Consider the following 22279-nt stretch of genomic DNA (forward strand, 5'->3'; position numbering starts at 1 on the left):
GCTAGAGGTGAGGGAGGAAGAAGGCTCAGTTGAGGTGGACTTGGTGAGGGAGGAAGGGGGCACTGGTGAGGGAGGAAGGGGGCACTGGTGAGGGAGGAAAGGGGCACTGGTGAGGAGGTTGTGGTGAGGAAGGAAGGGGGCCGCGGGTGAGGAGGAAGACGACGACGGAGGGGGGAAGGAGAGAGAGAGAGAAAACGAACTTAAAGCAGGCGAAGGGGGGAGTGGTTGGGAAGGAACACAGTGACAGAGAGGGTAATGGGGAATTGAGTGATGAAAATAATTGGGATAGATAGAAGATGGAAAGGAAGGTCAGTCAGTCAGTAGTAATAGAAGCACTAATACTTGTAGAAATAGTATTACTAATAGTTATACTAGTAATACCGGTAAAAATAGTATTAGTACTAACATATAACAATAGAAGTTTTAATAGTAATAATGTAAATATTTATAGTATTACCAATAGTAGTAGTAATTGTAGCAGTAGTTGCAGTAGCATCAGTGATAGCAGTAATAACCAAAAGTAGTAGTAGTAAGCAGTAGTAACAGTGGTTGTAGTACTAGTAAGCAACAGTAGTAGTAGTAGTAAACAGCAGCAGGAACAAGAAGGAATAAAATAAAGAAAAAATGAAAGCTGATGCTGATAAATGAATCTCGCACAAGTAGTAAGAAGCCATGATAGTATGGTCGAAGATGATGTCTTGGCTGTGTGTGTGTGTTAGTTACCATTTGGTCCTAGGCACATGTCGATTAGACACTAGGCCGTGTGTGTCAGTATGTGCGTGTCAGTGTGTGTGTGTGTACTCACCTAGTTGAGGTTGCGGGGGTCGAGTCCGAGCTCCTGGCCCCGCCTTTTCACTGATCGCGCGCGCGCGCGCGCGCGTGTGTGTGTGTGTGTGTGTGTGTGTGTGTGTGTGTGTGTGTGTGTGTGTGTGTGTGTGTGTGTGTGTGTGTGTGTGTGTGTGTGTGTGTGTGTGTGCGTGTTTTACAAGAGAAGTGAGAGAGAGGATAAAGGTTCAAGGAGAAGAGAAAGTTAGATAACATCTTAGAGATAAATGTCAATATTGTAAATTCTCTGGAGATTTTGAAAAGTTTTTCTTTTGTATTTTTTAAATGATTCTTACTCTATTAACTACTGAAACATTATTGAATTGTCTCTAAAAAAAATTGTTATTTGCTGTATCTTTATAGTTCTCAATAATTTCTTGTATTTTCCTTTAGAACTTTTTTATTTATTATCTTTTGAATTATATTTTATTTCTATTGCATCGTTCTTTTATTTTGCCCTTTTGAAACTAATATTTATACATTACCTTCAATCATATTTCGCTTATTAGTACTTTTGGGACTTAATTCATAGCGGTGTACTTTAAATCTTGGAGTTGTTATTGAGTATATTGGTTGAGATTTCCTGTGTTTCACAGTTTATGTTATCTTCTGTGTGCTGCTTCTGAATTCCAAATAATGTGATCATTTGTAAAAAAAAAAAAAGTGAAAAATTCATCCTGTCTGACGAGGTCTCGACATCACCTCTTGTGTATTCACTAAATATTTGGGAAGTACTGTTTCTGATTGCAGGAGTGATAACGCCTCTACACAGCCACATTGAACTCGCTACAAATTTTGCCACACAGCTATTGTGAGATCAGCTGAGGATGGATAACCTCTCTTTGCTTGTACAATATTATTATAATCAAAAAAGAAGCGCTAAGCCACAAGGGCTATACAGTGCTTGTACAATAAATTCACCAAATATTAGTGAAGCCCTTTAGAACCTTGGCAAGATCTTGTCAACATTTTGTACCTAACATTTACTTTTTTTTTCATTCTGACGTATACTGGGGGAGAGGACGGCATAATGCGAGTAACCGTATCTAGTTGTTATCGGAATCTTATCTGTTTCCTCAAGTACCTGGGCCAGTTGTAAGACAGGCAGGATTATCTACCTGTGAGAGCGGTAGGATCATCCGGCTCTAAACCCGTGTTAGTCAAGACCACACACCAATTTCTGTGATCTACTCTCTGTGTCCTTAATTCTAACCACACTCGCCAAGCTCATGTTAGTACGTAAACTAAGCCGCCAACGGGCAAGTATGTACAAGGTATGTGAAATATTTTTATTGACACATAACATGTTCTAGGATCCAAAGCTGATTCAGCATATTATTTGTGGGTAAAGTTGTATATTTTGCAGGCTCAGAGGAACACTTAAATTGCTGCTACATTTTTATAATGCACATTGTAATATTATAAGATCTTGGGAGGGTAGTGTAGTCGAGGCAACCCAGGCAGCGCATTAGATATTGCTGGCAAAACGCGATATTTTCTCTCGCCAGACAACACACATGGTATTCTTGGGTCGTCCAGACAGCATGGTATTCTTGGGTCGTCCAGGCAACATGCATGGTATTCTTGGGTCGTCCAAACATGCATGGTATTCTTGGGTCGTCCAGACAGCATGCATGGTATTCTTGGGTCGTCCAAACATGCATGGTATTCTTGGGTCGTCCAGGCAACATGCATGGTATTCATGGGTCGTCCAAACATGCATGGTATTCTTGGGTCGTCCAGACAGCATGCATGGTATTCATGGGTAGTCCAAACATGCATAGTATTCTTGGGTCGTCCAGGCAACATGCATGGTATTCTTGGGTCGTCCAGGCAACATGCATGGTATTCTTGGGTCGTCCAAACATGCATGGTATTCTTGGGTCGTCCAGACAGCATGCATAGTATTCTTGGGTCGTCTAGGTAACATGCATGGTATTCATGGGTCGTCCAAACACGCTTAGTGTTCTTGGGTCGTCCAAACATGCATGGTATTCTTGGGTCGTCCTAAACATGCATGATATTCTTGGGTCGTCCAGACAACATGCATGGCATTCTTGGGTCGTCCAGACATGCATGCATGGTATTCTTGGGTCGTCCAGACAACATGCATGGTATTCTTGGGTCGTCCAGGCAACATGCATGGTATTCTTGGGTCGTCCAGACAACATGCATGGTATTCTTGGGTCGTCCGGGCAACACACTGGATATTCTCTAGTGCTCTGAACCGTACAGGATATTCACTGATGGTCTAAGCAACACTGGATATTCACTGGTGGTGTAAGCAACACTGGATATTCACTGTTGGTGTAAGCAACACCTACTTGGATATTCTGTGAAGAGAGTGAGGCAAACTCCAGTGGACGCCCTCATGAGCAGATCACATTCCCTTTCCCCACTTTATATGACCGACCCTTCCCTCTCTTTCCCTCTCCCCCCCCCCCCTGCCATTATCCATTCTCCCTACCTCCCCTGGACTCTAGTGTGTGTATATAATTATAGATACGTGTACTCATCCGATTATGCGTGTATGTATTTCTGTGTACGAGTATGTATTATGTATGACGACTGTCGTGCTGTGTATGCAGCCATGTGAACTTACATGGTGTGCATTTCTTAGGACCAAACTAGCCTAGCGACCTGACCTTTCCTCGATTAATGTTTAGTAATGCAGCTTGGCCATGCCCAGCTTGGGTCTGCCTACATTTAGTTGTTGTTGCCTAGTACTAGTGAAGTAGTTAGTTACATGATGTTCATACTGGTGCACGTAAATATCCTTAGGCATATTATGTAGTTTTTATATGTCGAGAGGCTATGTAACAAAGAATTTTCAATATTTCTATATGGATCCATGTATTCCAAATTTTTAGGTATATTGGAATCTATACCCTCATTTTTTCGCTTACCTTCTATATTCAGTTTTTGTTGCCTCTTTTTTATTTGTATGTATTCATAAAAATATATATTTATCCTATGAATCAAGTAGTTCATCTTGAGAGATGGTAATTCCTAACAGTAGCTCCGACTCTGCTGGAACGAAATCTTTGAAGCTTCTGTAGCTTCTAAACCTTTAATTGAATACTTGACGATATCCTGATTGCTCAACTGAAGTCTCCCACCTCAAGGTGACACATTTCAACATTGTTTGTCACCCATCCTGTGTAATGTGAAAACAGATTTTTTCCTCCCACTGTGTAACTTGTCATATAAAATAGGAAGATTCAGTCTTCGTAAATTTCATCCTTTTCCAAAATTTTCCACACAAAGTTTATACTAGGTTTTCATCTTGTCCCCATGTGGTTGAGTACTTGTCTCGTAGTAGTCAGTGTATCCTCATGTTATGTTGTCTGTGCGTCATGTTGTGGTTGTCAGTGTCCTTATGTTGTAGTTGAAAGAGGCGCGTAACAGTTAATAAAGCCGTGGTGTACTCGCCGGGTTGTGTTTGCGGAGGTCGAAACCTAGTTACTGACCCAGACTTTTAACTTAAAATTAACTGACATTTTCTGGTTCCTGGCTTCTCTTTTTGTGCCGTAGCTACAGTGTAATCCTTCATAAGAATCTACGATCTTCAGGTGTATAAGCAGCGTAGCACAGGGCCGCACAGCATTGCTAATGCTTTCATGGCCACACACACCATGGAGAAGAGGAGGAAGGGAGAATGGCCATACAGGGGTTTGGGGTGTGAAGGGGCGTGTGGTTAGAGAAGGCTGGAGGGAGGGTAGAGGTAGTGTAGGAGTGGAGAATGTGGAGGGAGAGAAGAGACAGCGGAAGAGAATGTAGAGGGAAAGAAGAGACAGCGGAGGAGAATGTGGAGGGAGGGAAGGGACATTGGAGGAGAATGTGGAGGGAGGGAAGGAACAGTGGAGGAGAACGTGGAGGGAGGGAAGAGACGGTGGAGGAGAATGTGGAGGGAGGGAAGGAGCAGTGGAGAAGACTGTGGAGGGAAGCGACAGTGTAGGAGTGGAGGCGACTGTGGAGGGAGGGAGGGAAGGGGCAGTGGAGGAGTATGTGGAGGGAGGGAAGGAACAGCGGAGGAGAATGTGGAGGGAGGGAAGGGACAGTGGAGGAGAATGTGGAGGGAGGGAAGGGTCAGTGGAGGAGACTGTGGAGGGAGGGAAAGGATAGTGTAGTCAGTGGAGGAGACTGTGGAGGGAGGGAAGGAAGGCTTTGTGCAGCGAGGCAAAAGTTTCCCCACAAAGCTCCACCAGTCCTTTGTAACCTGGTCTTTCATAAAGGTGTTAAGGTAGTTTTTATTTACTGCTGCAGGAGTGGACGCTGCCACATCCTAGTGAAACCCACATAGTTGAAGTTGTGGTTACTGAGTTGGAGCAGCTTCTTACCTGGCAGGTGAGTTAAATAAGAGACGTTGAACTGCCTGCAGTGAGCCCCGCGGGGACGATGATCGTACGAACCGCCTGAAGACAGTGTTGCTAAATATGTTTAACTAATATATCCATCACAACGGATGGTTATTCATGGTCTCTCCTACAGTTCACCAGGTTTGATGTTTCCGGCATACGAATACCGTAACCATCACACTGGATGTTGCGTTACTCTTTTCACACACCACACATTCGACACTCTCCTTCAGGACTGTCTTCCTCACACTGACTTCATGTGCTTCCTATTTCTTTTTCAATAAAATAATGAGGAACATAATAATGTGATGAGCTTGCATTTGTTGCTGAGGTCATATATATATATATATATTTTTTTTTTCAACAAGTCGGCCGTCTCCCACCGAGGCAGGGTGACCCAAAAAAAGAAAGAAAATCCCCAAAAAGAAAATACTTTCATCATTCAACACTTTCACCACACTCACACATTATCACTGTTTTTGCAGAGGTGCTCAGAATACAACAGTTTAGAAGCATATACCTATAAAGATACACAACATATCCCTCCAAACTGCCAATATCCCAAACCCCTCCTTTAAAGTGCAGGCATTGTACTTCCCATTTCTAGGACTCAAGTCCGACTATATGAAAATAACCGGTTTCCCTGAATCCCTTCACTAAATATTACCCTGCTCACACTCCAACAGATCGTCAGGTCCCAAGTACCATTCGTCTCCATTCACTCCTATCTAACGCGCTCACGCACGCTTGCTGGAAGTCCAAGCCCTCGCCCACAAAACCTCCTTTACCCCCTCTCTCCAACCCTTTCGAGGACGACCCCTACCCCGCCTTCCTTCCCCTATAGATTTATATGCTTTCCATGTCATTCTACTTTGATCCATTCTCTCTAAATGACCAAACCACCTCAACAACCCCTCTTCTGCCCTCTGACTAATACTTTTATTAATTCCACACCTTCTCCTAATTTCCACACTCCGAATTTTCTGCATAATATTTACACCACACATTGCCCTTAGACAGGACATCTCCACTGCCTCCAACCGTCTCCTCGCTGCTGCATTCACAACCCAAGCTTCACTTCCATATAAGTGTGTTGGTACTACTATACTTTCATACATTCCCTTCTTTGCCTCCATAGATAACGTTTTTTGACTCCACATATACATCAACGCACCACTCACCTTTTTTCCCTCATCAATTCTATGATTAACCTCAGCCTTCATAAATCCATCTGCCGACACAACTCCCAAGTATCTGAAAACATTCACTTCTTCCATACTACTCCTCCCCAATTTGATATCCAATTTTTCTTTATCTAAATCATTTGATACCCTCATCACCTTACTCTTATCTATGTTCACTTTCAACTTTCTACCTTTACACACACTCCCAAACTCATCCACTAACCTTTGCAGTTTTTCTTTAGAATCTCCCATAAGCACAGTATCATCAGCAAAAAGTAACTGTGTCAGATCCCATTTTGAATTTGATTCCCCATAATTTAATCCCACCTCTCTCCCGAACACCCTAGCATTTACTTTTTTTACAACCCCATCTATAAATATATTAAACAACCATGGTGACATTACACATCCCTGTCTAAGACCTACTTTTACCGGGAAGTAGTCTCCCTCTCTTCTACACACCCTAACCTGAGCCTCACTATCCTCATAAAAACTCTTTACAGCATTTAGTAACTTACCACCTATTCCATATACTTGCAACATCTGCCACATTGCTCCCCTATCCACTCTATCATATGCCTTTTCTAAATCCATAAATGCAATAAAAACTTCCCTACCTTTACCTAAATACTGTTCACATATATGCTTCAATGTAAACACTTGATCTACACATCCCCTACCCACTCTGAAACCTCCTTGCTCATCTGCAATCCTACATTCTGTCTTACCTCTAATTCTTTCAATTATGACCCTACCGTACACTTTTCCTGGTATACTCAGTAAACTTATTCCTCTATAATTTTTACAATCTCTTTTGTCCCCCTTCCCTTTATATAAAGGGACTATACATGCTCTCCGCCAATCCCTAGGTACCTTCCCCTCTTTCATACATTTATTAAACAAAAGTACCAACCACTCCAACACTATATCCCCCCCCCCCTGCTTTTAACATTTCTGTCATGATCCCATCAGTTCCAGCTGCTTTACCTCCTTTCATTCTACGTAATGCCTCACGTACCTCCCCCACACTTACATTCTGCTCTTCTTCACTCCTAAAAGATGGTATACCTCCCTGGCCAGTGCATGAAATTACCGCCTCCCTTTCTTCCTCAACATTTAAAAGTTCCTCAAAATATTCTCGCCATCTACCTAATACCTCCCTCTCCCCATCTATTAATGCCCCTACTCTGTTTTTAACTGACAAATCCATATTTTCCCTAGGCTTTCTTAACTTGTTTAACTCACTCCAAATTTTTTTTCTTATTTTCATTAAAATTTCTTGACAGTGCCTCTCCCACTATCATCTGCTCTCCTTTTGCACTCTCTCACCACTCTCTTCACCTTTCTTTTACTCTCCATATACTCTGCTCTTCTTATAACACTTCTGCTTTGTAAAAACCTCTCATAAGCTAACTTTTTCTCTTTTATCACACCCTTTACTTCATCATTCCACCAATCACTCCTCTTTCCTCCTGCCCCCACCCTCCTATAACCACAAACTTCTGCCCCACATTCTAATACTGCATTTTTAAAACTATTCCAACCCTCTTCAACCCCCCCCCCCACTACTCATCTTTGCACTAGCCCACCTTTCTGCCAATAGTCGCTTATATCTCACCCGAACTTCCTCCTCCCTTAGTTTATACACTTTCACCTCCCTCTTACTTGTTGTTGCCACCTTCCTCTTGTCCCATCTACCTCTTACTCTAACTGTAGCTACAACTAAATAATGATCCGATATATCAGTTGCCCCTCTATAAACATGTACATCCTGGAGCCTACTCATCAACCTTTTATCCACCAATACATAATCTAACAAACTACTTTCATTACGTGCTACATCATACCTTGTATATTTATTTATCCTCTTTTTCATAAAGTATGTATTACTTATTACCAAATCTCTTTCTACACATAGCTCAATTAAAGGCTCCCCATTTACATTTACCCCTGGCACCCCAAACTTACCTACTACTCCCTCCATAACATTTTTACCCACTTTAGCATTGAAATCCCCAACCACCATTACTCTCACACTTGATTCAAAACTCCCCACGCATTCACTCAACATTTCCCAAAATCTCTCTCTATCCTCTACACTTCTTTCTTCTCCAGGTGCATACACGCTTACTATAACTCACTTTTCACATCCAGTCTTTATTTTTCTCCACATAATCCTTGAATTAATACATTTATAGTCCCTCTTTTCCTGCCATAGCTTATCCTTCAGCATTATTGCTACTCCTTCTTTAGCTCTAACTCTATTTGAAACCCCTGACCTAATCCCATTTATTCCTCTCCACTGAAACTCTCCCACCCCCGTCAGCTTTGTTTCACTTAAAGCCAGGACATCCAGCTTCTTCTCATTCATAACATCCACAATCATCTCTTTCTTATCATTTGCACAACATCCACGCACATTCAGACTTCCCACTTTGACAATTTTCTTATTATTCTTTTTAGTAATCTTAACAGGAAAAGTGGTTACTAGCCCATTGTTCCCGGCATTTTAGTTGACTTTTACAACACGCATGGCTTACGGAGGAAAGATTCTTATTCCACATCCCCATGGATATAAAAGGAAAAGTAATAAGACCAAGAACTATTAAGATAAAATCAAAGAAAACTCAGATGAGTGTGTATAAATAAACGTGTACATGTATGTGTACATGTATATATATATATATATATATATATATATATATATATATATATATATATATATATATATATATATATATATATTATAATATATATATATATATATTATATATATATATATATATATATTATAATATATATATATTATTATATATATATATATATATATATATATATATATATATATATATATATATGTATATATATATATATATATATATAATCATCCTTTGCGGATGATACTAGGATCTGCATGAGGCTGTCATCTGCTGAGGACGCGGTTAACCTCCAAGAAGATATAAACAAAGTTTTCCAGTGGGCAACGGTAAACAATATTTTGTTCAATGAGGACAAATTCCAACTACTCCGTTATGGAAAACTGGAGGAGATAATAACTAGAACAGAGTATACTACTGACTCCGGCCATACAATAGAGCGGAAAAATAATGTAAGGGACCTGGGAGTGGTGATGTCTGAGGATCTCACTTTCAAGGATCACAACAGTGCCACGATCGCATGTGCAAAGAAAATGATAGGATGGATAATGAGAACTTTCAAAACGAGAGATGCCAAGCCCATGATGATCCTTTTCAAATCACTTGTTCTCTCTAGGCTGGAATACTGCTGTACATTAACATCTCCATACAAAGCAGGTGAAATCGCAGATCTAGAGAGTGTACAGAGATCCTTTACTGCACGTATAAGTTCTGTCAAGCACCTTAACTACTGGGAACGCTTGGAAGCACTTGACTTGTACTCGTTGGAACGCAGGAGGGAGAGATATATCATAATCTACACTTGGAAAATCTTGGAAGGAATGGTCCCAAATCTGCACACAGAAATCACTCCCTACGAAAGTAAAAGACTGGGCAGGCGATGCAAAATGCCGCCAATAAAAAGTAGGGGCGCCATTGGTACACTAAGAGAAAACACCATAAGTGTCCGGGGCCCAAAACTGTTCAACAGCCTCCCATCAAGCATTAGGGGAATTGCCAATAAACCCCTGGCTGCCTTCAAGAGAGAGCTGGACAGATACCTAAAGTCAGTGCCGGATCAGCCGGGCTGTGGCTCGTACGTCGGACTGCGTGCGGCCAGCAGTAACAGCCTAGTTGATCAGGCCCTGATCCATCGGGAGGCCTGGTCGTGGACCGGGCCGCGGGGGCGTTGATCCCCGGAATAACCTCCAGGTAACCTCCAGGTATACATTATATATATATATATATATATATATATATATATATATATATATATATATATATATATATATATATTATAATATATATATATATTATAATTATATATATATATATATTATAATATATATATATATAATATTATAATATAATATATATATATATATATATATATATATATATATATATATATATATATATATATATATATATATCTTATATAATATATATATATATATATATATATATATATATATATATATATATATATTATAATATATAATATATATATATATATATATATATATACATATATGTCGTGGCGAATAGGTAAAACTCGCGATTTTGGCTTAAATAGCAACGCTCTTCTTGCTGAATAAGGCAAGTGAAAAATTGTGTATGCAATAATTTCGCAAAAAATAATTTTGAACCTAACGAAAAAATATATTTCATTGTGTTTGTTTATTATTAAGTTACTGTAAACTTATCTAAAATATATTTAGCTGGATTAGGCTAAATTAAATTGCGCTTGTTATAATAAGGTTAGGTAAGTTTTTTAAGGTTCTTCTGGTATAATATTATTAATTTTTATATTAACATAAATAAAAAAATATATCTTGAACGTATAAGAGAAAATTTTAGAAAGGACTTAATTTTAAACGAGTTCTTGCTAATTGACCAGTTTTACCTATTCGGCACGACATATATATATATTTTTTTTTTTAGCTAGCTTTTATATTTTTCCTGCTTCGAAAGCGCTCGTGCCGAGCGGGAGCACAAATGCTACTAGAGAGAGCATTCCGCTCAAGAGGGCACGTGTCGCACCAGAGCGCACGTGTCAAGCTAAGGACATCATAAAGTTGGTGTTTAGAAGAGTCTCAAGAAGCCATCTTGTTATGACAAACAATGACCTGACCCTTCAGTCTCTTGCTTATTTTGTTATGTATAAGACGTTTCCACCGTAGTTGTGTTATTAAGGCTGAAACATGTACACTAACGTCAAGTCTCTTGTAATCTCTAAGGTAGTGATCAAGGTACTCTCTCATCAGTGAGCATACACGGACACAAGCACACAATTTAGTGTATGCAGTATAACCACAGTGAAAAATATTCTAATCTATCTCGTGATTTCTCACTGTTCCTTGATTACGAGAGAAATCATTAAACGATTACAATATTACTGTAGTTATATTGCATATTAAGATGTCACCGGTTTCTTGTGATCTTGTTGCATCTCAGTGTGTGTACACTAAGACACACCTATCAGTGTATATACACTGAAAGTCACCTTTCACTGTATATGCATCTCAATATATACACCCTGAAAGGGACATTTCAACGTATAAACACAGAGAATCTCAGTGTATATGCAGTGAGGCATCTTAATGAAGAAGAAAAAAGGCACAATATTGTGACTGAAATAACACACAATAACCCGCACATAGGAGAGAGAGAAAAAAAAATCTTATGACGACGTTTCGGTCCGTCTTGGACCATTTCCAAGCCACACTCTTATTGCTTCTTTTAGTAGTTACAATATATGCAATTTATATCTTCTTAACGAAGATAAAGTTAATATTTCCATCTTTATTAATGGTCCTTTTCTCTTAATTCATGTGTTTGATCGACAGACTTGAGGGTTTGTGAGCGAGTCAGCCTGTTTCCTGGAATCTTCTACGGTATCACTTCTCTTCTTGTAGCTTTTCTCATCTTGTCCCATATCTTCTTTACTTGTCCCTCTTCTCTTCCAGTTTCTTTGCAACAGAGGAAAATGTTAATTTGTTATTACTCAGATGTGCGCATTTTTTTAGGGGATATTTCCAAAGGCTTTTGTATATCTATATGTTCGTCCAGTACAGTACCGTACATACCATACCCTCCACAGGATGGACAAGGGAAACTAGCCGCTTCGACTGCTTTGGGCCAGGCTTGTTTTGTGCTTGCCTGATCAACCAGGCTGTTGGTACTGGCGGCCCGCAGGCCCACGTATCAATCACAGCGTGATTGATGCTGAATTTCGCAGAGGAAATTTTCGAGTTTTCTTTTGATGATGGATGACTAATTTCACGCAAAGTTGATTGAATAGAATACAACAGATGCAACATAAGATTAATTGAGCAAATGAGGAATTTAATTGTGTGATAAGTTGCCATCTTGGGTTGGGTGTTGTGCTCCAGAAGACGTGGGTGTGATGCCTTCCCTGTGCTGGCACACACTTAACGTCAGTAAGCATCTTAGTGAATTTCTCACGTACCCATAAAAAATAACCAGTTATAACACTGGACAACGAAAATAAATGAAATGTAAGATAAATACGATAAAAAGAAGTTCTGCCGCATTTTCATTAGTCATTCTTTTGACTGTCTTTACAAGAGTGTAATGTTGTCTGTGAGTAAGAGGACGAGCTGGTGCTGGACGGTGTCGAGGGTTGTAGGTGGTGAAAGTGGGTAAAGAGTTTTAACTCTTAGGTATGGAAATGGTATGGAGTGTAGAAGGCTGGTTTGTGTTCATGATGGTAATGTGTAGAGTTGTGGAGTTGGGTCATGGATGCCTATATTAGCGATTTAGGGTGGCTGTGGAGAGTAGGTATGTGTCTAGAGTTGTGAGGAAGGGGGCAGTTTGACTTGTAATTGAGGGAAGATGTAAAGAGGTTTTAAGTAAATCTTTGGTGTACAATAGTCCAAGTGAATTTAAAAGGGTTAATGAGGGGTCTTGAAGACGAAGGAAAATGCATAGGGACCATCGATACCCAGAACTGCCCTAGAAGAATGTGTGTGCTGGGGAATTCAAAGAGATCGATGACAATCCAGAGAACGGTTCTTTTAAATCCGGAGAGATCCAGGTTAATTAAAAAAAATCAAAGAAATACTGGGAGATCCAGAGAAATTCATAAGAAAAAAAAATAAAAAAATCCAAATGAATCCAGGGAGATTGAAAGAAGTCTAAGAGAATCGAGAGAGATCCCAAGAAATAAAAAAAGAATCCATAGGGGTCAACAGGAATCCAGAAGTATTCAGGGAAATCCAGAGGTCCAAGAGAATCCGGAGAGGCCCAGGGACTTGTAATGGTCCAGGGGGTTCCAGAGCTTCAGGGAATTCTATTCGTTCAAGAAATTCCAGAAGTTCAGAGAATTTCAGAAGTCCAGGGAAATCCAGAAAGGTATAGGAAAATCCAGGAAGGTCCAGGAAAAATTGGATAGGTCCAGGGAAATTCGAAAAGGTCCAGCGAAATTTAGAAAGGTCCAGGAGCACATGAAAGTAATCATAAGAATCCAAAATGGAGTAAAAATGATCCAAAGAATACAGAGGAAGCCAAAAAGGTGGAAAAGGTAATGGGTCGTCTAAAAGAAAGGAGAAAGGGATGAAGGGAGGTCAGGAGTAGACGTCAGAACTGTCTGTGTGGATGAGTTACGTGTTTGTTTTTGGGTTATGGGACACCGGGCCCCTTAGGATTTATTGAGACGCGGAGGTTGAATGGGACGTAGTGTGTGAGGGGCGAAGGACGAGGAGGCGGAAGAGGAAGAGGAGGCTAAATAGTAAAGGAAGGATGAAGGAGGAAGATGTGGGAGGGAGGGAGGGAGAGAGAGAGGCGGGAGAAGAGCAGGAGGCCAAAATAAATGAATACATTTCTGGCATGCTATAAGAGTGGCAGGATTATTTGTCTGAGAAAAAATTAACGTAGTTCCTTATTTGTATATTAGGAAAATGTGGGAATTTTCATAGGTTGCTGTATAGTGTCGGAATTGTCTTTTGTGAGGGGGAAGTGGCGCCTTTGTGCTCGATGAGTTGTTTATGCAGGACGAGTTTCACCTCCTGACCGTCCCTCTTAACTTGCCACTTGCTGGTTGATCAGGCTGTTACTGCTGGCCGCGCGCAGTCCAACGTACGAACCACAGCCCAGCTAGTCGGACATTGATTTGAGGAATCTTTACAGTTTCCTGGGGTCCGTCAGTATACAACAGTATTCTGACCTAGAGAAAGCAAATGAGTATTACAGTTGGCTCATATCTCTTGTCTTGAAAGTTCTAGTTATCCAGCCTATCATTTTCTTGGACCCTATCGTACCTATTTATAAAACTATGCAGCCTGCCCCCACTACTACTTTGTACAAATCATTCCACTTTCTGACTGCCGTGAGGATGAGGAAATACTGTCCGACATTCCTGTAACTTGTGTGTGTCTTTTAACACCCATCTGTGCCCTCGTGTATCAGTCTCCCACGTCTCGAACAGTCTATTCCTATCCATCCTGTCAAGTGTTTTGTGTGTCGTTATGTCTCCTTCAGTTCTTCTATCATCTAATGTCGTCAGATTCAGTTTCTTCAGTCTCTCATAACTTTGTTCCCCTAGTCTCTTTGCCTAACTCTAAACTTTCTCCAATTTCTGAACGTGCTTTATCAGTTGTGGGTTCCCTGCTGGTGCTGCATACTCCAGTATGGGCCTGACACATGTCTTACATAGTATTATGAATGACTGTTGAGATTCCTAAAAGCTAGTATTATATTTGCCAAATGAGCATTCATTGCAGGAGTTATTCGGCAGAAGCGTCCATATGATATGTTCGGCACTATGATCACCTCTAGGTCTTTCTTCTTAAGTAATGTTTTCAGCCTTGTTTCCCTAGACTGTATTTAATTTCCGGTCTTTTAACCTCTTCGTCAATTTTCATAACCTTGCATTTGCTGCGGTTGAATTCCAGTAGACATTTGTCTGTCCAATCTTGCAGTTAATCCAAACTCATTTGTAGCAGTTTCTTGTACTTACTGGTTTTTACTGTCCTCATTAATTTTACATCGATCTGTTCTGGTATGTCATTCACATATATCAGAAACAGTACAGGTCCTAATGCTAAACCTTGCGGAACCCTTTTAATTACACTTTTCTTATCTGAAATCTCGGACAGACACTCCTTTCCATAAGGTATTGTTTGATGTATCACATTCCTTGTAATTCCTGTTTGCTCCTCATGTTTTTATCCCAGTCTCTCTTGAGGTACAGTATCATATGCCTTCTTGTAGTCAAAGAATATGCTATCTACCCATTCCTCTGCTGTTACTTTTTCGTGGAACTTGAGCAGGTTTGTGAGGGTTGCCATCTCGAAACTCGTGCTGATTATTGTGTGTGAGGATGAGGGGAGGGCGGGTAACCCTCTCTTTTTAGCAAGAGTGAATATATCAGCATTGTCTTGCTACCTTGTTCTCTATGATAGTTACGTAGTGGGAACAAAAGCTATCTCTGTTTTCCCTGTAATATTCCATTATACAGGATGTATTTTCTATATGGTGATGAAGTCTGTCAGAATGAGTTGATCGACTTTGGTAGAGCTCAGTAGCTATAGTAGCTTCCAAGAGATTCGTTCCAGCAGTTGGAGTATGTGTGTGGCTAACCTGATGGTAGTGGAAGGGTCCCCTGACAAGCCTTGGAGAGGATGGGAGAGGAGAGGCTCTTGTGGGGGATGGGGAAGGGAGGGAAGGGATAAAAGGTGGGCATGGTCAAGGTGACCAAACCTTCACCACCAGCGTCACTCCCAGCTGGCTGTCCTTCACTCCCGCACTCTACCTTCCTCAATTATTGCTTTTTCCTGTCTTCTGTTGTTCCCATTCTTTGGTATACTCAAAAATCAGAGAAAGGAATAAATTCAAAGAAAATACCCTGATGGAAAATTTCGAATATAACATAGGTATATTTTTTTATCAAACATTAGGATTATTAGGAGAGAAGTAAGTGTGAAGGCTTACTCAGCCCTGTAACAACTTCAGACAGTATTACCCAGGCTGGCTCCTCCTCAGGAAAATTAGTGAATAGAAAAAGAAATAATAACAAACACTTTATTATGTAGAAAATATAAAATATAAAACACTTAAATATGAAATATTAATCCTACATTAAAGAAAATGAAAAAGGAAAAATATAAATAACTGAATTCAATGCTAATTTAACACTTGGGTGTCTGGTGTAGGTGACACTGCTTGTTGAAATCGTAGCCGTTGCTGATGATGGGGGGGGGGGGGGTCGCAGGTGTTGGTGACCACCACTGGCTACTTCTTCACAGATTAACGCCGTGAGTAGTATCCCGATGACAGGAAAGCAGGTTCTTTACCGCTGCAATGATGTGGGGTTACGTCCTGCAATTTCATACAGGTGCACAGGTACTTAAATGCAAAATGGGGAAGTCTCTGGACGTTAGTCCTTCTCCTGTTCTTCTTGTTGATTGACAGGTGACCCTCACTGTCATCCAAGCTGAAAAGATAGACAGGTTACCCACTGCTTAAATAATCACTCTCCATGGCAGTGTACAATACTCAAGAGACGTGGTGATTATTACAACAGTCAACCTAGAGCAAGACTGAAAGGACTAAGTTTATTATTGGTCAAAAGTAAAGCTTTTAACCAATAAATCCACTAGAATACAAGGCAGGCATGTACTTAAAGTAGTGTTGGGAGCTGCGAGTCGAGTGATTTACTGTTTGACCAGAGCCCCATACGTCACCTTTCGAGGGGGGGGGGCGAAGAGGGAGGGGAAGGGATAGCGGGAGCTAGACTGACCCTACGTTAACAAGCAGCCGGCAATCAAACTATCACTTTAGGGGTGGGGGGGGAGAAAAAGGCGGGAAAAACCGGAGCGTGACTTACCCTACCCTAACTAGTAGCCGGCAATGAAACTATCACTTTAGGGGAGGGGGAAGAAAGGCTGGATCGTGACTTACCCTACCTTAACCTAGTAGCCGGTAATGAAACTATTACTATATTGCTACTCCTATCTATTGAACTTTTCCCTCACAGTAAGTAAATGATTCTGAATACCATAGGAATGAATACACTTTGAAGATTGAGTAGATCGATAATTTGCTATAACATGAAGGTATATAATATAGAAATAGACTGTATAATATCCTATGATATCTTATTAATGAAAGTAAGATACTACGCACATTAAGCAAGTATCCTAAATTTATTTGCAGCAGACAAGACAATATTAGGTATATAGTAAATTTGGATATACTCTGTTAACCCTTTATCGGGGCCTAGTTCCTAAGTCGTTAGTGTAGGCTAACTCCTTTGGGGGCTTAGTTTCTAGGCTTTTTTTGTATTCATATTCTCTTGCGCTACCCTCCACAGGATGGATATCGGGTCCACAGGATGGATAACCACTTCGGCGGCAAAACATCTAAAAAAAAAATTAACTATCCCTGACCCTTTCGGGTTTAGCACTTAATTGTTAATAAAATAATATTAACAATAATATAAAATACGTACCTATCCCACAATCCCTCCCTTTCCTATATTATTTTCCTTTACTCCTCTCTTTTTCCCTCCCGCTTATCCTCTTTCCTGCTGCTGACCCTCTGGTCATCAGTTTCAACTTTCCCCTTCTTTCCTCTTCCACCAGCGCCGCTATTCACTATTTTTATATCTTCTTTCACATTATATATAACGTTTTTGTTTTCGTGCTCCCCGTTTGCCTACATGATAGAGTAGACTTTGATGGTGGCCGTGTTATTGAAGTAGTATCTGCCCGTGTCCTTCCCCACAAGCACACTGAGGGGAAAACACTGAGACTGATCCAGGTGTAATGATCTCGTTTGATCCATCCCCCATCTCTCTCTCTCCCCTCTCTCTCGCCTTCCTTTCCTCTCCCTCCCTCTTTTCTTGCCAATTTACCTCCCTCCCCCTCTCCATCCCTCTCCCTGCCTCCCTCCCTCTGTGGTCCCTGGTACCTGCAGCGGTAGTCTTGGTCTCACCTAGTCTCACAGGGTTCCTGGACCAACATTCACACAGGTGTTCGTCACCCGCTTCGGTGTCGTTCATGTTTCTGGTCAGGTAACAAGACCCTGTGGTGCAGCGCAGCATATGTCGTGTGCGCGCGTGTGCTAGTGAGCGGGCGTGTGCGCTCCAGTGGTAGCGTAATTTTGTATATTTGGTAAATAGGAGTTACTCAAAATTCGTATTTTCGCGTCATATATTATTTTATCGTAATATTTTAGTCCTATAATAGTTGTAGCTAGCACACACTCCTGGAACCAAGCTAGCACACTCTCCTCCTGGAACCAAGCTAGCACACACACTTCCTAAAACCAAGCTAGGACACACTTCCTGGAACCAAGCTAGCACTCTCTTTTCCTGGAACCAAGCTACCACACTCTCCTCCTGGAACCAAGTTAGTACACTCTCCTGGAATCAACTAGCACATTCTCCTGAAATCGAGCTAGCACACTCCTGGAATCAAGTTAGCACACTCTCCTCCTGGAAGCAAGCTAGCTCACACTTCCTAGAAACAAGCTAGGACACTTTCTTCCTGGAACCAAGCTAGTACACACACTTCCTGGAACCAAGTTAGCACACTCTCCTCCTGGAACCAAGCTAGCACACGCTCCTGGCATCAAGCTAGCACACACTCTTCCTGGAACCAAGCTAGCACACACTCCTGGCATCAAGCTAGCACACACTCTTCCTGGAACCAAGCTAGCACACTCTCTTCCTGGAACCAAGCTAGCACATTCTCCTGGAACCAAGCTAGCACACTCTCTTCCTGGAACCAAGCTAGCACACACTCTTCCTGGAACCAAGCTAGCACACACTCCTGGCATCAAGCTAGCACACACTCTTCCTGGAACCAAGTTATCACACTCCTCCTGGAATCAAGCTAGCACATTCCTCCTGGAATCAGGCTAGCACACTCCTGGAATCAAGCTAGCACACTCTTTTCCTGGAACGACCTCCATCACCGCTGTCAGAGTGGCACAATGACTATGATCAGTCTTCTCAGTAGATTTTAAAAATGAGACAAAAAATTCTAGCTGCACCACATGAGGTGTTCATTGGCCTATGGTCTTTAATATTTCTGGTTGTAAAAAAAAGCACATAGGAGAAAGAAGCTTACGGCGACGTTTCGGTCTGACTTGGACCATTGTGACTAGTCAGTGGTCTAAGTCGGACCGGAACGTCGTCATAAGTTTCTCCTATGTGCGGGTTGTGTGTGTATTGTTCCAGTCACGGTATTGTGCCTTTTTGTTCTTCGTTTGTTATAGCTGTTAATTCGTATGATCACCGTACCAAACCTCGTAAATTGGAAATAAAATATTATGAACATTAGAATTATTAAGAAACACGTAAAGTAATGCTACGTTTATACTGACTGTAATAGTGGTAAGATTTATCTTCATCTTACATGTTCATGAGTCATAAATGACCAAGATGTTTGGCAGAGAGCAACACATTTAACAGACTTCCGTTTGACACTCTCAAGTCGGTAGTACCTCCTGCTACCTTAGTCCACTCAACTAAATATACAGCTGTCAGCAACGCTGATAACTTAATGAAATTCAGACGAAATGTAAACGAGTTGGACGCTTCTTAATAGTGTTTAAGCAAATGACAGGTTTCACTCATTTATCTAAAAGTTTGATTCATGACCCCGTGTTAAATTTCACATATATCTTGCTGTAGACGTACCCTTTAATAAATCCACCTTAGTAGAACTCACTACGTATTACAGAAATTGACCAAATGCTCTCAGATGTGTTGCTGGCTACAACCCCAGTTAAAGTATTAATGTGAGAATGTTGTACATAGTATGTTAGAGTCTTAATTGATTTTCTCCACTAAGTTAATATTAGTTGGAGAAAAATTTCATCGACCTTTTGGAGCTGATGCAAAACACACCCCTCAAAATTATTATTGAATGTCTTAAGATCACCAAGCTCACTAATATGAGGAAGGAGCTTGTCATTGACAAATAATTCACTCTTCGGAGAGGAAACTTTATGTGACGTTTCGGTCCGTCCTGGGCCATTAATGTATAACTCACTTGTCTTGTAGGATTTCCTTCACCTGATCTGTCTTCTGCCTTCCTCCTTTATGAGGGATGTGTGATGGAAGAGGGTGGAGATAGCTTTTTACTCCATCAACCTTGGGATACGGATTATCGTTCTTATTTACTGATACTCATCTCACCTGCTTTCTGATATTATCACCTGACATGTCTTCTGATATTTTACTCACTTCTTCACCTGATCTGTCTTGTACTTTTCTCATTTTTCAGGGTCCCTGTGACATTAATGATTTAGGAAGGACTCTAATATTCCCAAAGTGAGTGATAAAATAACTAACATAGTACTTAGTGCAGGTATTAAAATATTGTGAAAGGAACCACATACTACCACCATAAATCTCACTAAATGTCCAGAAGTCAATACGAATCCAAGTGGATCACAAAAACATGGAATAATTTTAAATCCCATAATCTGCATGAACGCTGTAGACAACAAGAAGTTTCAGCTTTTTATGGAAAATGTATTATTTAGCTTCACATATCTCAGGAAACACATCACCATTAATCTGTTGCTTAAATTAATATTAACATTTCTCTCGTGTAAGTCAGCAAATATCATGCACTGTATACATTGACAGCGCTGCATCTGACCTTGTCACTTCCTCAGATAACTGTTATTACAACCATGTTGAGTTGGGCTTAAGAATTCAGCTTCTGCTCTACAAATTGAATTATCATATTGATGGTATACGCTACAGACAATTTGATGAATAAGAGGAAATGACCACTTCGTACTAAAGCTGAGAGACTGATCACCTCAAAATTACTTCTTATACTGTCTTCAGTTTTATATTCGACTGAAGAAACTTGTGCCAGCGTTTCAGCAGTGAAGATACTGACTAGAACAAACAGTACTGTTTGTTATTCAAATGGCACTAAAGTTAACTTATGACAATGAACTTCACTCCTTGATCATTACTGATTCTTATCACTGAATGCACTTGACCCGCACGACTTGAAAAACTTGCTCAGTGAAGTCAGGTATGGATATAAAAACAATGAGAAACAAGTTAATGTACAAGGCTTTTGAATCCTAACTCGCACTGACATATTCCTTCATGATACGATGGTTAATTAACAAGAGATAGTACATACTTTGAAAATGTTTTAGTCTGTACAGGCATTACAGATATTATTATTTTGGATCGCTAAATCGTTCGGGTCTTACAGTGCAAAGCATGGTGGAAGCTCAGTCTTCCGTCCCTTAATCTCGAGTCCCACACCTTACTTAACCGCACTCGCCTAGTTGTTCAACGCTGTTCGGAATGCAGTTAGTAGCCTGAGTAAATCTAACTCACTACGAAAACATGAATGTAATAATTTTAAGTGCATTTACGAAACAACTTGTAATGTAAACAGTCTGATGCTTGGTTACAAGTACTTCTGGGAGCTTGGTATGTATACAGACGACGATTAAGTTAAGGTATACAGTCATCTTGGGTATAACAATTGTTGAGAGTGGCTGCAGTGTTAATAGAGGGGGATGCAGGTACATGTACTGGTACTAGTACATATTGACGGTACCACCATATATGCCAGTTGTTGGGGTATAATTTTTAAGAACAAATTAGTAGTAAGAAAAAACTCTTAATATAGTGAGTGTATGTTGCCGAGCTCTATGTCGTTAGTAGCAGAGTGGGAAATAGAAAATGGTTCGCTCAAATATTTACATTTAATTGACAGGTCAAATCGCGCACTGACAACGCTGGAAAGGCGCCACACTGCACCGAGGTGAATCATTGTGCAGAATATTGGAAACTAGTGCGTCCCCTCCCTCCCTACCCCTCCCCACACAAAAAAGACAAAAATTTCGCTTTTGTGTTCACGCCCTGTTTGACTGTTTAAAATTAATGTTTTGCTGTTAGCGGTATATTAGGACTATTTTCATATCTGTCTGGTTCTGTATTGCCTTACCAGTATAGTAGGCTGGTACGTACCCTGGTGTCTTGTTGACATCTACCTTATGACTGCCTGCTGTGTCTACCTGGCATCTATCTGGAGTCTGCTTGATTCCTAACTAGGGCTGGCTGGTATATATATGATGTCTACTTTACTTCTCATGTACCTGGTAATGGTTCCACGATCACCTCTCCTATGATCTTTATAGAATCCCATTGTTTGGCACGGCCGATTAGGTATTATTTGTACATAATAGAGCCTCTTTGGCATGAGGAGCTCTCTCAGTAAAGAGATGAACTCGATCCTTTCCAGACACATTTTCAAGTACT

The sequence above is a fragment of the Cherax quadricarinatus genome, chromosome 50 (genome assembly GCF_038502225.1).
Source record: "Cherax quadricarinatus isolate ZL_2023a chromosome 50, ASM3850222v1, whole genome shotgun sequence".
NCBI classification, from domain to species: Eukaryota; Metazoa; Arthropoda; class Malacostraca; order Decapoda; family Parastacidae; genus Cherax; species Cherax quadricarinatus.